Source organism: Scyliorhinus canicula, chromosome 2 (genome assembly GCF_902713615.1).
Source record: "Scyliorhinus canicula chromosome 2, sScyCan1.1, whole genome shotgun sequence".
NCBI classification, from domain to species: domain Eukaryota; kingdom Metazoa; phylum Chordata; class Chondrichthyes; order Carcharhiniformes; family Scyliorhinidae; genus Scyliorhinus; species Scyliorhinus canicula.
The window spans coordinates 46420958-46433717 of NC_052147.1; the positions used below are offsets into that span (position 1 = coordinate 46420958).

At 47.5% G+C, this 12760-nt stretch overlaps 1 protein-coding gene across 1 annotated transcript in view; it reads left to right on the forward strand.

Moving 5' to 3' along the window:
• Positions 1-12760, forward strand: part of traf3 (TNF receptor-associated factor 3) — an 81597-nt gene that overhangs the window by 47468 nt on the left and 21369 nt on the right. The gene's annotated exons all lie outside the window — the stretch shown is intronic.

The following is a 12760-nucleotide window of genomic DNA, read 5'->3' on the forward strand; positions in this document are numbered from 1 at the left end:
CTGTAGTGATGTCAGAGTGGGTGGAGCTGGGCTGTCTGTCAGCTTTTTACTTTGTTTTTGAGCAGGCTGCAGGGTGTGGTTTAGTTTTGTTTTCAGTGTTGGAGCTGAAGCCAAACACAGCAGGTGTACTGTTGATCTCTCTGCCATCAAAAGACTATCTCTTGATCATTTGGTGAATTCAGAATTATAAATGTTTTCAGTAGTGACTTAACCTGATGTGCTTCTGATAAAGCACATGTTTTTAAGTCGTATGGATGTTAAAAAGGAAAGCTTAATGGTTTACTTAGTATTGTATTCTTTGGGGGATGTATTTGAATTAATGGTTGCTAGGATGTTCACTAGGTTTTAAAAAGGTTAACTTGAGTTCATAGAATAAACATTGTTTTGCTTTAAAAAAAATACTTTTCCATTTCTGCTGTACCACACCTGTAGAGTGGGCCGTGTGCTCCCCATTCCATAATCTATTAAAAGTTGTGGGTCAGGTGAACTCCATGATACACTTTGGGGTTCTCTAAACCCTGGCCCATAACAGCTGCACCACCTCATTTTCCAAAACCCTCCTGGAAACCTACTGGCCAACGTTTGGATGCTCCTCCTGACGTCTCCATCACTGTTGGCTCGGCATTTATTTTCCCCTGATTTCAACTCAAAGACACCTTGGGATGTTCTTCCTTACAGGAGCTGGATAAGTGCAAGTTGTTCTTGAAAATAGTATTGCCGATGAAACACATTTGTAAGGCGGGATTTTCCAGAGGTGGCATGTCATTGGCCACTGGTGTGATCTTCCAGTCCCGTCGATGTCTCTGGCATTTTGTCTGGTTCGTCTGTCCCGCTGCCGTGGAACCCGCCGTGGGCGAGGGCCGCCTTTGGCGGGACCAGAAGATTGCATGAGCGGAAAGAGCTGGAAAATCCCGTAGTTTTTGTTCACAGTAAGTATGCTCCTGTCACATAATGGTGATACCCCCAGACTCGGCATGAATACTTTCCGCTTGCACAATGGAATACTCTGAAGTTATGGAGTTGTTCCTGGTATGGTTCTGTGGTTGAGTGTACGTGTGTGTATTTACTACTGAGGTGTATGAAACTGTTAAGTTCCAATAGAGAATGTACTTGGACAGGTTACAGGAAAGCAAGAATAGCTTGATCTGGTTTCCAGCTGGGATTCCCCGAGTCTGTATGTATCAATACGGGATCAGACAAATATAATTAAATAGAACAGGAACCAGCTTGTTTGGAATATTTTTAAGCGTTCAATCAGTACTAGTATCTGGCTGATTTTTTTTTCCCCCTCCACTTTGTCAATCAGAAACCTGCTGTATAGGGGACTAATTCCGGGAGAACCGTTAAGATTGGATTTCACGACCCTCTGCTGGGCGTGAATTTAGCAGGGGTGATGGGGCTGGGGAGTGAATCATGTAAAATACGAGGGGTCACCTGCCAACTACTTTGCCACTCACTCCCGAGCTGTTCCCCATAATCGGCAGGTGGCAAAATCAACAGTCCACCTGGCATTTTACAATAAATAATACATTAGCAGTCAATTGAGCTTATTCCCAAGATAATTGACCAGGGTATCGCACTGCTCACACCATAATATCTTTGGTGTGGGCAGGATTGGACAGGCCGTTTTTTTTTTTTGATTGAGCCCAAGCCCAAATAGAGTAGGACAAAGTAGGTAGGGGTCGATCAACATGGAGAAAAGAGTGCCCTGTGCATATCGGGAATTTCCCCCCGTTCCAAGATTTACCCCCCTCATTCCTTCCGTCCTGCCCTCCGAGACATGGGCCCTGGCATCCATCCTCTCTGCATGGGCCTGCTTGCAGCTCTGGCATTGGATCTGGGGCTTAGTGGCCAGCAGCTTGAGGGCAGGACCTCCACTACCACCACCCCCAGACTGAGGGGCAAAAGTCCCCCTCTCTTCTGATTTAGCCTTCCACCATCACACTGTGGCTGTGGGGTGGGGGGGGGGGGGGGGGGGCAGGCTTCTTTCAGGTGTATGGGCTACCGTTTGTCTTTCCTTCTGATTGGAAGGGGGTGGGGCAAGTAATTGCAGCAAAACAATCTGCCCCCTCCTCCCCATAAAATCCAGTCTTTAATGGCACTGAGCCAGAATTTACACAAGGTATTCTGGTACAGAGTGATACCATCCTGTGTAAACCTTGGGCAGTAAAGGCATCACAGCAGCCCATGGAATAATATCTTCACGTTTATTCACAAGGAGTTCCTTTTGTAGCAGTCACTCTATGGTGTTGGTTTTTAGTCTTTAGTTTTATACTTGCGTCTTTAATTACCTTTTTTGTTTTAACTCATTTCACTGATGCCCATTTGGTCCTGGGCTTTAGGATTTCTTGGTAAGGCCTTCAGAACAGAAGCAAGAAAAATAGATAATTTTTTTTGCTGAAAAGCTTTACTGATGGATTTGCCAGTTTAACTATTAAGCTGAATGACCAGACCATTCTAAGCATCTGCGGAGAGAGAAACACTGTTTTTTTTTAAAATTTAGATTACCCAATTATTTTTTCCAATTAAGGGGCAATTTAGCATGGCCAATCCACCTACTCTGCACATTTTTGGGTTGTGGGGGCGAAACCCACGCAGACACGGGGAGAATGTGCAAACTCCACACGGACAGTGACCCAGAGCCAGGATTGAACCTGGGACCTCAGCTCCGTGAGGCGGTTGTGCTAACCACTAGGCCACCGTGCTGCCCGAGAGAAACACTGTTAACGTTTGGAGTCCGAATGATCTTTCCAGAGGGTTTCTGTAGAAGGGGGGGGGGAGATATGGACGCATGTTAACATAAACAAATGACAAAAAGGAATCGGGAATCACACATAGTCACCATTAACACATTCAGTCCTTCTCCCAGCACCCCGCCCCCTAATGTTCGATGTGATCCAATTCTAGAAAGTGCATTATGCATGGCGCCCATGAATTGTAGAACCCCTCCATCCTTCCCCTCAGTTCAAATTTGACTTTTTCAAGCGTCAAGAATTCCAGCAGGTCCTCCCGCCGCGCCAGGGCACAGGGTGGAGAGGTTGATCTCCATCCCAACAGGATTCACCTTTGGGCGATCAACGAGGCGAAGGCTACAGCACCTGCCTCCATGCCCGTTTCCAACCCTGGCTGGTCCGGCACCCCGAATGTGGCCTCCCGGATGCCTGGGTCCAGTTTCATGTGTTCAGTCCACCTAGCCGGCACATCTTTGGGTTGTGGGGGTGAAACCCACACAGACACGGGGAGAATGTGCAAACTCCACACGAACAGTGACCCAGAGCCGGGATCGAACCTGGGACCTCAGCGCCGTGAGGCAGCAGGGCTAACCCACTGCGCCACCGTGCTGCCCAGCACATTCATTTTAACCGCCTGTACCATACCCGCCAGTGACAGAGGGAGACCATCCCACCTTGCCAGATCAGCTTTCACCCTCCCCACCAAACTAAAAATGTTGTACCTACAGAGCCCCCCACCCCCCCCCAATCTTGAGCATCCTGCATCCCTAGGAATCTAAAGTGAGTCCCTGCCTTACGGAATAGCAGCCCCCCACCCCTGCCCCCACCCCTGGCCGAGACACCACAAAATATTCACACTTGTCTAGATTTAATTTGTACTCTGAGAAAGACCCAAACACCCGAAGCAGCTCCAGTATTCCCCTATTGACACACTCTGTTCCGACACGCAAGTCATCGGCATATAAGGACACCCTATGCTCTATTCCCCCCCCCCCCCCCCCCCGCACTATTCCTTTCCATACACCCAAACTTCTTAATGCGATGGTCAGTGGCTCAATCACGAGTGCAAACAGCAGGGGGGACATGGGACATCCCTGCCTAGTCCAACAGTGGAGAGGAAAGTATTCTGAACTGATGTTATTTGTGCGGACACTGGCCCTCGGCTACTTATATAAAACTTTACCCAGTCCACAAATATGGGTCCAATTCCAAACCACTCTAGAACTGCCATCAAGTACCCCCATTCTACCCGGTCAAATGCATTCTCAGCGTCCAATGCCCTAACCACCTGTTTCCTTCCCCTCTACCGGTACCATAACCATGTCCAATACCCTCCTAATGTTCGAAAAAAGCTTCCTGCCTCTCTCAAACCCTGTCTGATCTTCACCTATCACCTTCGGGAGGCACTCCTCTAGCCTACCTGCCACTACCTTCGCCATTATCTTTGTGTCCACGTTTAAAAGTGATATGGGCCTATACGACCCACATTCCGTCGGATCCTTATCTTTCTTAAGTAACAGGGAAATCGATGCCTGTCCCAAAGTTTGTGGTAACACCCCCTTCCCTATCGCCTCTTCAAACATCCCCACCATCAGCGGTACCAGCTTATTTTTGAACTTTTTATAGTATTCCACCAGGACCCATCTGGCCCTGCCACCTTCCCCGACTGCATCCTCCTAATCGCATCCTTTATCACCTGCTCCACAATCGCCCCCTCTAATGTAGCCCTATCCCCCTCCCCTAACCTCGGGTACACCAGCCCATCTAGAAATTCCTGCATCTCCCAGCCTCTCCCAGGTGGCTCTGACCTGTACAACCTCTCATAGAATTCTTTAAAGACCTTGTTAATCTGATCTGGAGCTACAACCAACTTCCCTGCCCTGTCCCGCACCTGGACAATTTCCCTTACCGCAGACTCCCTACGGAGCTGACCTGCCAACATCCACCCCACCTTCTCTTCCATGCTCGTGAACTGCCCCCCTTGCTCGCCTCAATTGGCGTACCGCCTTCCTGGTAAATAGTCGGTCAAAGCTCGCCTGGAGTTCCTTCCTCTTTTCCAACTGCGCTGGGTCCCTATCTTCTGCATACCTCCTGTCTACTTCCAGCATCTCATCTATTACCCTCTGACATTCCAACCTCTCTTCTTTGTGTAACCTAGCCTTGAACGAGATCATCTCACCCCTCACCACCACCGTTAAAGCCTCCCAGACAACTGCCTTCGACACCTTACTAGTGCTGTTAAAACCTACATATTCCTCGATTACTTTTTCAATTTTGTCACAGAACCCTCGGTCCCCTAACAGTCCCACATTTAACTTCCACCTGGTCTCTGCACCATCCCCTTCTCCAGTACCATATCCACCCAATGCGGGGTATGATCCGATATTGCAATTGCCGAGTATTCCGACCCCTTGACCCCAGCCAGCAGCGCCTTCCCACCATGAAAAAGTCAATCGCTGAGTATACCTTATGGACCGTTGAGATAAACGAATACTCCTGCTCCCTCGGGTCAAGAAACCTCCAAGGGTCCACCCCTCCCATTTCCACCATTAGCCTAGCCAGCGCCTTCGCCACCCCCCCCCCCCCCCCCCCCTCCCGAAGGGACCAGCGAGCGCGGCCGTGACCTCTCCAACCTTGGCTCCTGCACCAAGTTCCAGTTCTCTCGCTCTCTCGCTCTCTCGCTCTCTCTCTTGCTCTCGCTCTCTCTCTCTCTCTCTCTCTCTCTCTCTCTCCTCTCTTCTCTCTTTCCCCCCCCTATTATCAATTTTTGTGTGTCCAAGTCGGGGATGGATCCACACACCTTTGCGAATCCCACATCGTCCCAATTGGGACCATATACACTTGCCAGCGACACTAGCCTCCCTTCCAGTGCCCCTGTCACAATCACATACCTATCCCCCTGATCTGCAACCACCGTCTCCATCTGGAAGTGTACTCTTTTACTGACCATTACCGCTACCCCTCGAGCCCTTCCATCAAATCCAGAGTGAAACGCTTGACTCACCCAGCCCTTTTTAGGTCTCACTTGGTCCTTCACCCTCGGGTGAGTCTCCTGCAGCATTGCTACATCGGCTTTCAAACTTTAAGATGCGCAAGCACCCTTGAGCTCTTGACTGGGCCTCCCAGCCCCCTCACGTTCCACGTGACTATCCTAACTGCCCCCCCCCCCCCCCCCCCACCCTTATCCACCATCATCATACCACCGGGCCCTGCCCCATGACCCTGACCTGTCCCTTTCCATTATTAACATTGAACCTGCTCCCCCCTCCCAGAATCCCCCGAACCCCCCACTTGCTCGCTTCATAGGCCCCTCAACCTGCTACTTGGGCTGCAATGTCCGCAGCCCTCCTCTCACCTCCCCTCTGTTCACTTGCCAACTTTAGTTAGCTAGTGCAGGTGGTTTCTCCCCCCCCCCCCCCCCTCCACAAAAGGCATACTGTCCCCTCCCACCCAGTCCCAGAAGAAAAAGAAAAACAATTGAACCCATGCAATTCATGAAATAACATATAACATGCAACAAAAAAGAAGGACAAAATGCCAATCCCAAACAAAAACTTAAATTCTAACAATGTGAAGTTAGGTGAGTTACAATACAGGTCGGTGAAATGAAATTATAACATTTATACATTTTCCAGGTCCCCAATCGCCGTCCACTGTCTCTCTTCCAAATAAAAAAAAAATGTCAAGTTCAAAAAATCTATTCTCCTTCAAACATCCCAAACATTAATTTTCAGCGGGCGGGTGGGAGGAGGGGTACCCAGTGTGCGCTGCTCCCCCTCTACATATGTGCTGGATTCAGGCCTCGCCCCTGCTCCTCCAGCCACGGGGGGGGGGGGGGGGGGGGTCCCAACCGGCTCCAAACTGGTCCGACCCGGTGCCCGCCCCTCGGGGCCCCAAAAGAAGAAATCGTGACCGGCGAAACCACGGTGGAATCCCTGGAAAACGCTGACCGGCGGGAACTCCTCTCCAGCACGACCGCTCCGCTTGCGCGCACCACCGGAAGTCTCACAGACGCGAAATGTTAACTGTGTTTCTCTCTCCACATTCGCTGCCAGACCTGCTGAGGTATTTCCAGCATTTTCTGTTTTTCAACATTTTCAGTATTTCCAGCATCTGCAGTATTTTGCTTTGATTTAGACGATTCTGAGAGTTGGGTTTTGATTCAATGAATCCAGCAAGTTGTTCCTTTACAGAATGGAACAGCCAGGCGAGAAATGAAAAGCGTATGGAAAGTGCTGTTGCGTTATAAAGCAAATAATGCATGAACAATGACTTAGCGTCTGCCATGACTTCCCAAAACAATTTGTAGCCAATTAAGTACTTTGCAGTGTAGATATTGTTGTAACGTAGGGAAAGCGCGCTGTGAATTGCAATACACCTGCAATTCGCCATAAACAGCAATCCGTTTTAGTGATGTTGGTTGAGGGATAAATATTAGTCATAGAATCATAGAATTAGCATGAGTCTGCACCAGCCATTGTAAAGACACCCTACACCTCCACCCTATCCCTGTACCCAGTAACCCCACCCAACCTTTTGGACACTAAGGACAATTTAGCATGGCCAATCCACCTAACCTGCACGTCTTTGGACTGTGGGAGGAAACCGGAGCACCCGGAGGAGACCCACACAGACACTGGGAGAACGTGCAGACTCCGCACAGACAGTGACCCAAGCTGGGAATCGAACCTGGGACCCTGGAGCTGTGAAGCAATTGTGCTAGCCACTGTGCTGCCATGCCCCCGGGAGAGCTACTGGACTCCTCTTTGAGTAGCACTTTGTATTTTATGTTATGTCCATCTGAGAGAGCAAGATGGAGGCCATTTAAGGCATCTCATCAGAAGGGTGGCACTTCTGACATGCAGGACTCTCAGTACAACGCGAGGGGGGGGGGGGGTTGCTTTACATAATGCACTCGTGAAGCCCTCAAAGATATACTTTCAAAATGATGTTTCAACCATTATTCTGTTCAAAGTAGGTTTAAAAGCCAAAGGGAGTATTATCCAGTTCTGCACTTGTCAGTTCTAATAGTTGTCGCGCGTTTGTGAAAACGAAATAGCTTTTTCAAAATAACTTCTGCATTTACTGAAAGGTTACAGACTGACAATTTGTCATGTCTCCTGGGATAGAAAGTTCTGACTACCTCACTGGTGCAAAAAGGAGCACTCTGAGGGAATTTCCATTCTTTCCCCTCCAAACCTCTTGAGGCTTTCTTTCATATTCTAAAGCCTAAACCAATGCAATTCATAACCATAGGAGTGCTGATGTTCCTCTCCATTTTCTCTTCCCATTTTTCTTTCCCCGTTTGTCTATTCTCCTTTGAAGGGACTGTGTATCTTGGGCAACCTTTTGATCCATGTGGCTGGTGCCCATGCATGTGAGTCAGGACAATAGAGTTTGGCATGGGCTTCACCATAACCAAGCCAATTCCTCTCCTCATCTAACAGATGCCTACACAGATTGCACCAAGAATCAATGGACCTAGAAACGCTGTCTATTTTCTCTCCCTACTGTTCTCCCCTCCTCCCTACTCTAAGGGTGCTGAGGTTATCTGTAGCTTTCACTGCTGTGTTGACAGATTGGCTAATGTTGTTTCAATTGATCTCAAAATCTTCCTGGTCTCCATGACTCAGTATCCCTACAGTGCAGAAGGAGGTCTTTTGGCCCATTGAGTCTGCACTGATCCTCTGAAAGAGCACCCTAACAAGACCCATGTCTTCACCTTATCCCCATAACCCCACCTAATCTTTGGACACCAAGAGGCAGTTTAACATGACCAATCCACCTAATCTGCACATCTTTGGACTGAGGAATCAGAAGCTCCCGGAGGAAACCCACGCAGACACGGGGAGAACATGAAAGTTCCACACAGTCACCCAAGGTCGGTACCCAACCCGGTCCCTGGCGCTATGAGGCAGCAAGGCTAACTGCTGTGCCACGATGCCCAAAAACAAATTAATCATTGGGGTTCACAGGATTCTTTCTGTCTGGCTTTATGCTCAAGCTTGCTATAGGGTAAGAAGTGCCATGTTCTATCTAGCTGCACCAGAGGATGTAGATGTAGCAGAGCTCCTTGCAGGAGCAATGAGGGGAGTAAATGGTGAAGAGAGTTGAATCCATGAGTACAGTGCTTCAGAGCTCGCATCTGAGTTGGGCAGAACATAACCGGTGACCATATGCAGAGCTCTAATTGAGAAAATTTGAATTTCCTGTCTCCTGAGCAGGAATGATGTATGGAAAAGGATACAGGCTAACTTAATGTGAAAACCCACAGGATTGAGGGAAAAATTGAACCCGTGTGGAGGCAGGCTCAGTTGCTTTGTGCGTGTGATAGTGTGCAGCCCAAACCATGATTGACAAGCCAAGAAAAGTCAGATGTAAATAAATCTCATTCATTCCAGAGCACTGAGTAATGGGGAAATGGGAAATGCGCACAATTGATCATATGCCACTGCTGTCTATTTTGTAACCTTGATGTACAATTATGTTCGCTACAAGTATGCTACAAGTTGCATAAAGGATTAGAGGGTGTGCTATTGGAATACATGGTAATTTTGTTTTGCAGTAGGGTTTATTTTAGGATCTGGGACTTTCCTCTTGCATCCCTTATTGGCTCCGAAGGCATCCTGCCAGTGAATCCGAGTGTTTACTAGATTTGGACGTGATACAAGTTCTTTAGTCAGCCAGTTCTCTCCCAACTGAGAGGCTGAAGGAGCGGAGTGTAAAAGACATGTCCGTTCTAGCTAGGGGTGCACGTATAAATAGAAGACACAAGAGGACTGAAGGTGCAGACTCTTGGAAACGAGAAACTTCCATCGTTATTCCAGTTGCTTTATTGAAAGAATAATTTTTCAATAGAGCAAGGAATTTTGTGTTTGTTCACTTTGTATGGCATCCCTTTTAGGTACTTAGATATCACGTGTCACTTGAAAGTTGAAGGGAAGCCTTTATGTTTTTGCGGGTTTTCGGTTGAAGTTCACTTTGAGTTGGGTGGGTAATGAAATGATTTGAAAACTGTTCCTTCACCGGTGGGACTTGAATTCTAATCAAGTTTTAAAAAGAAAATAGCAATCCCAATTCCAGTTCAACACTGGAGAACTATCACTTTCAGTTGCACTGCACCTGAACGCTATAAAATGGACGTGAAAATATAAGTCTTGCACGTTTGCCAGGCACCATTTGCAAAAATGTAATTGGAATCCAGGTGGGCTGAGGTAATGTTTTCATTACTATTGATCTATTTGTCTGTAAAATTTCGGTTGGATTTTAAGCTTCTCTGCCAAGGTTTAAAGGTGGGGGAAGGGCATGTAAAATTCAGCAGCTTTTTAGTCCACCTGCTCCTAACCGGTCTGAAATTTTCAGGGTTTGTGGGAGAAGTGTCAGGTCACCCTCCTGCCTTCAGCCTATTGAAGCCCATAAGTGGCAAATCAATGGCTGCTTAAGGACCTCATTCCACCCCTGCTGGTACTTTACCATTACTTTAGCAGGGGAGGCCCACTCCATTCGGGAAGGGGGGCTGGTGTCAGGCAAGGAGGGGGAAACCTCTGAATCCATCAGAGGCAGCCCCCTCAATGATATAGCCTCTTTAACCCTTCTCCTAACCTAGCAAACCCAATCCCCTGGCTCGTTCACAAGACCTCCATGACTCTAGACTTACTTGGCTCCTCTGCATGATGGGACTGCCTACGATCCCTGCAGTGACTGCCACTCCCAACAGGTGCTGCTGGGACGACACAGCTGTTGGCCATCCGATTGGTTGACAGATCTCTATGGTGGGACTTCCTCCCCAGATAGGGGCAGAGGCCTTGTCTTCAAGCATCAATGCTGTTCCCAGTTTCAAGTTGCTGCGAGGCAGCATTGGGATCATGGGCGGGCTTCCACCCACAACCTCCTAGTTGGCTGGGAAAAGGTGGAAGTGGTAGTGCCCCGGGAAATCCATCCCTAAATCTCAAAAACAAATGGATGAATTTCAACGAAACCTGGTACATATGGTGCAGTCCAAGGAACAACAAATTGTTTTTTGGCAAAGATGTAGGTCTGGATCCTAGAATTTTTTTTTTAAAAAAAAGGATCCTTTAACATTTGGCAATGGGGTGATTGTTGTAGTTTGGGCTAGAATGTTGTCCGTTGCCTCGGCTGCTCTGGTGGAATTTGTCACAGATGTCAAAATGTAAACCGAGGTTTGGAGCAGGTTGTTGGAGATGCATTGGCCTGAAGCTTCTTCCGTAAGATGGAAGCTCTTAATAAAAAAATATTTCTGCTTTGTAGTTCTAAAGCATCAAGCAAGCAGGGGAAAACCTCAAGGAAGAGCTGAGTAATTTTAATAATGTTGAATTAACGCAGCGTGGCAGAGGTATGCTCTCTTCTGAGTGCCCTCGTCTCTTGTTTTCAGTGTTTTTGTTTTGAAGAGACAAGCTTTTTGCCAGTAATTTGACTGAAAATATAGTCCTTTCTCCAACTTTGACTGAAAGTCTCCAGTTTCAGAAGCCCTTAGATTTGTTCATCTTTGACTCAGCCACCTAGCCCATTTAAGGCCGGTGACCAAGGACATGTTTCCTGTTTCACGTAGAATAGTTTGCAGCTCTGTATTTGTCACAAAAAGGAGCACACACACGAGCACCGTGTCTGTGCGCACACACCCTATGCACACGTCTCTATATGCATACACACACCCTTCTGCACCTTGACTGGTAGAACTTCCCAGGGCATTAGTATTTCTATGGATATTGTCTATATTAACAGTTGGAGTAATAACGACTGCAGTAAATTTGACCTTTGTCAGGCAGGAGCATTTCTTCTTAGTATTATGATTAGAAGTGGAAAGGCTAACCACTGGATATTTGAAAGCTGATTAAGACTGAATTAGGCCTCGTTACTTTTCCAATTTCTCTCACTACTGCTTTCCTTCCTCTATTCGTTGTTGCTTTTTTGTTGTCACAATGCTGACCGTCCAATGAGCAGTTTTATTTGTATTACTCAATGACAACGTTCCTAGTGGCAGAAAACCTAATAATGCAGTGTCAGAATGTTAGATTGCACGCTTCAGGTCTGACTGACTTAACGTATTAGTATTCTACCTTCAACAAAGGGCAGAATTTTCCCATCTGGGACTAAGTCCTGTGGTGGTGCGAGAACGTGGAATGTTTACCGCTGCAGAGGTTGGTAGGCAACCACGGTATATCCCCCGGCCCTGACTGAGTGTTTTGCAGCAAGGCAGGCCCGATGACATATAGTCCACCCTCCTTTCCAGCTGCCATATTGGAAAAAGTGTCCCAACATCACTGACTCACTATGGACCTCCTGAAAAAGAAGATGAATGTCCAGGAAAACACAAGCTGGAAGATGGACCTCCTTGTGACTCTGAATCTGGAAGGTCCACCTGTCCACCCAGACATTGTTCAAGAGTCCCAGCGTCTGTACGCCATGTTGTTCCGGACATGCTTTGGATCAGTGTGTTTGCCTGATGCCGTCAGAGAATTGGGTGTGGGTGGACAATCTTCGGGCCTTCATCTGCATCCCATTAGCAGGATGTAAGGCAGCTTCACGCTGGCCTCCAGCGGATTTCCTGTTTCGCCATGGTGAGCACCAGTGGAAGATACCGTGGGAACCTCATGCCAGTGTGAAACTGATATTTGCAATCCCTCCAATTTTCCTTCCCTGCCTGTCATTGAACCTGCTGGCGAGGGCTTGGAGGAGCTTCGTCCAAAGTGCTTACATGTGCCTATAGTACCTATAATATCTAGAGATGCTGTAGAAAATTGACTTATCACCAATTTGCTTTAACTAGCCTGGCATTTCTTATTCTAAAATGGGACCTACACTATCATCTGTTATGAAAGACTTTGGATTTTAGCATAAATTTACTACAGAAATTTTATTGTAGAATTTTCTTCCCCTTGCTTTGGGACAGGAGGCTTGCATATATGTGTATTTGTGCACACACTTTTTTGATGCAGGAGAGGGGTCAAGCTCTGAAATAATACACTGAGAGGTTTAGTCACCCAAATATGGTGAAATTGGCTTGGATT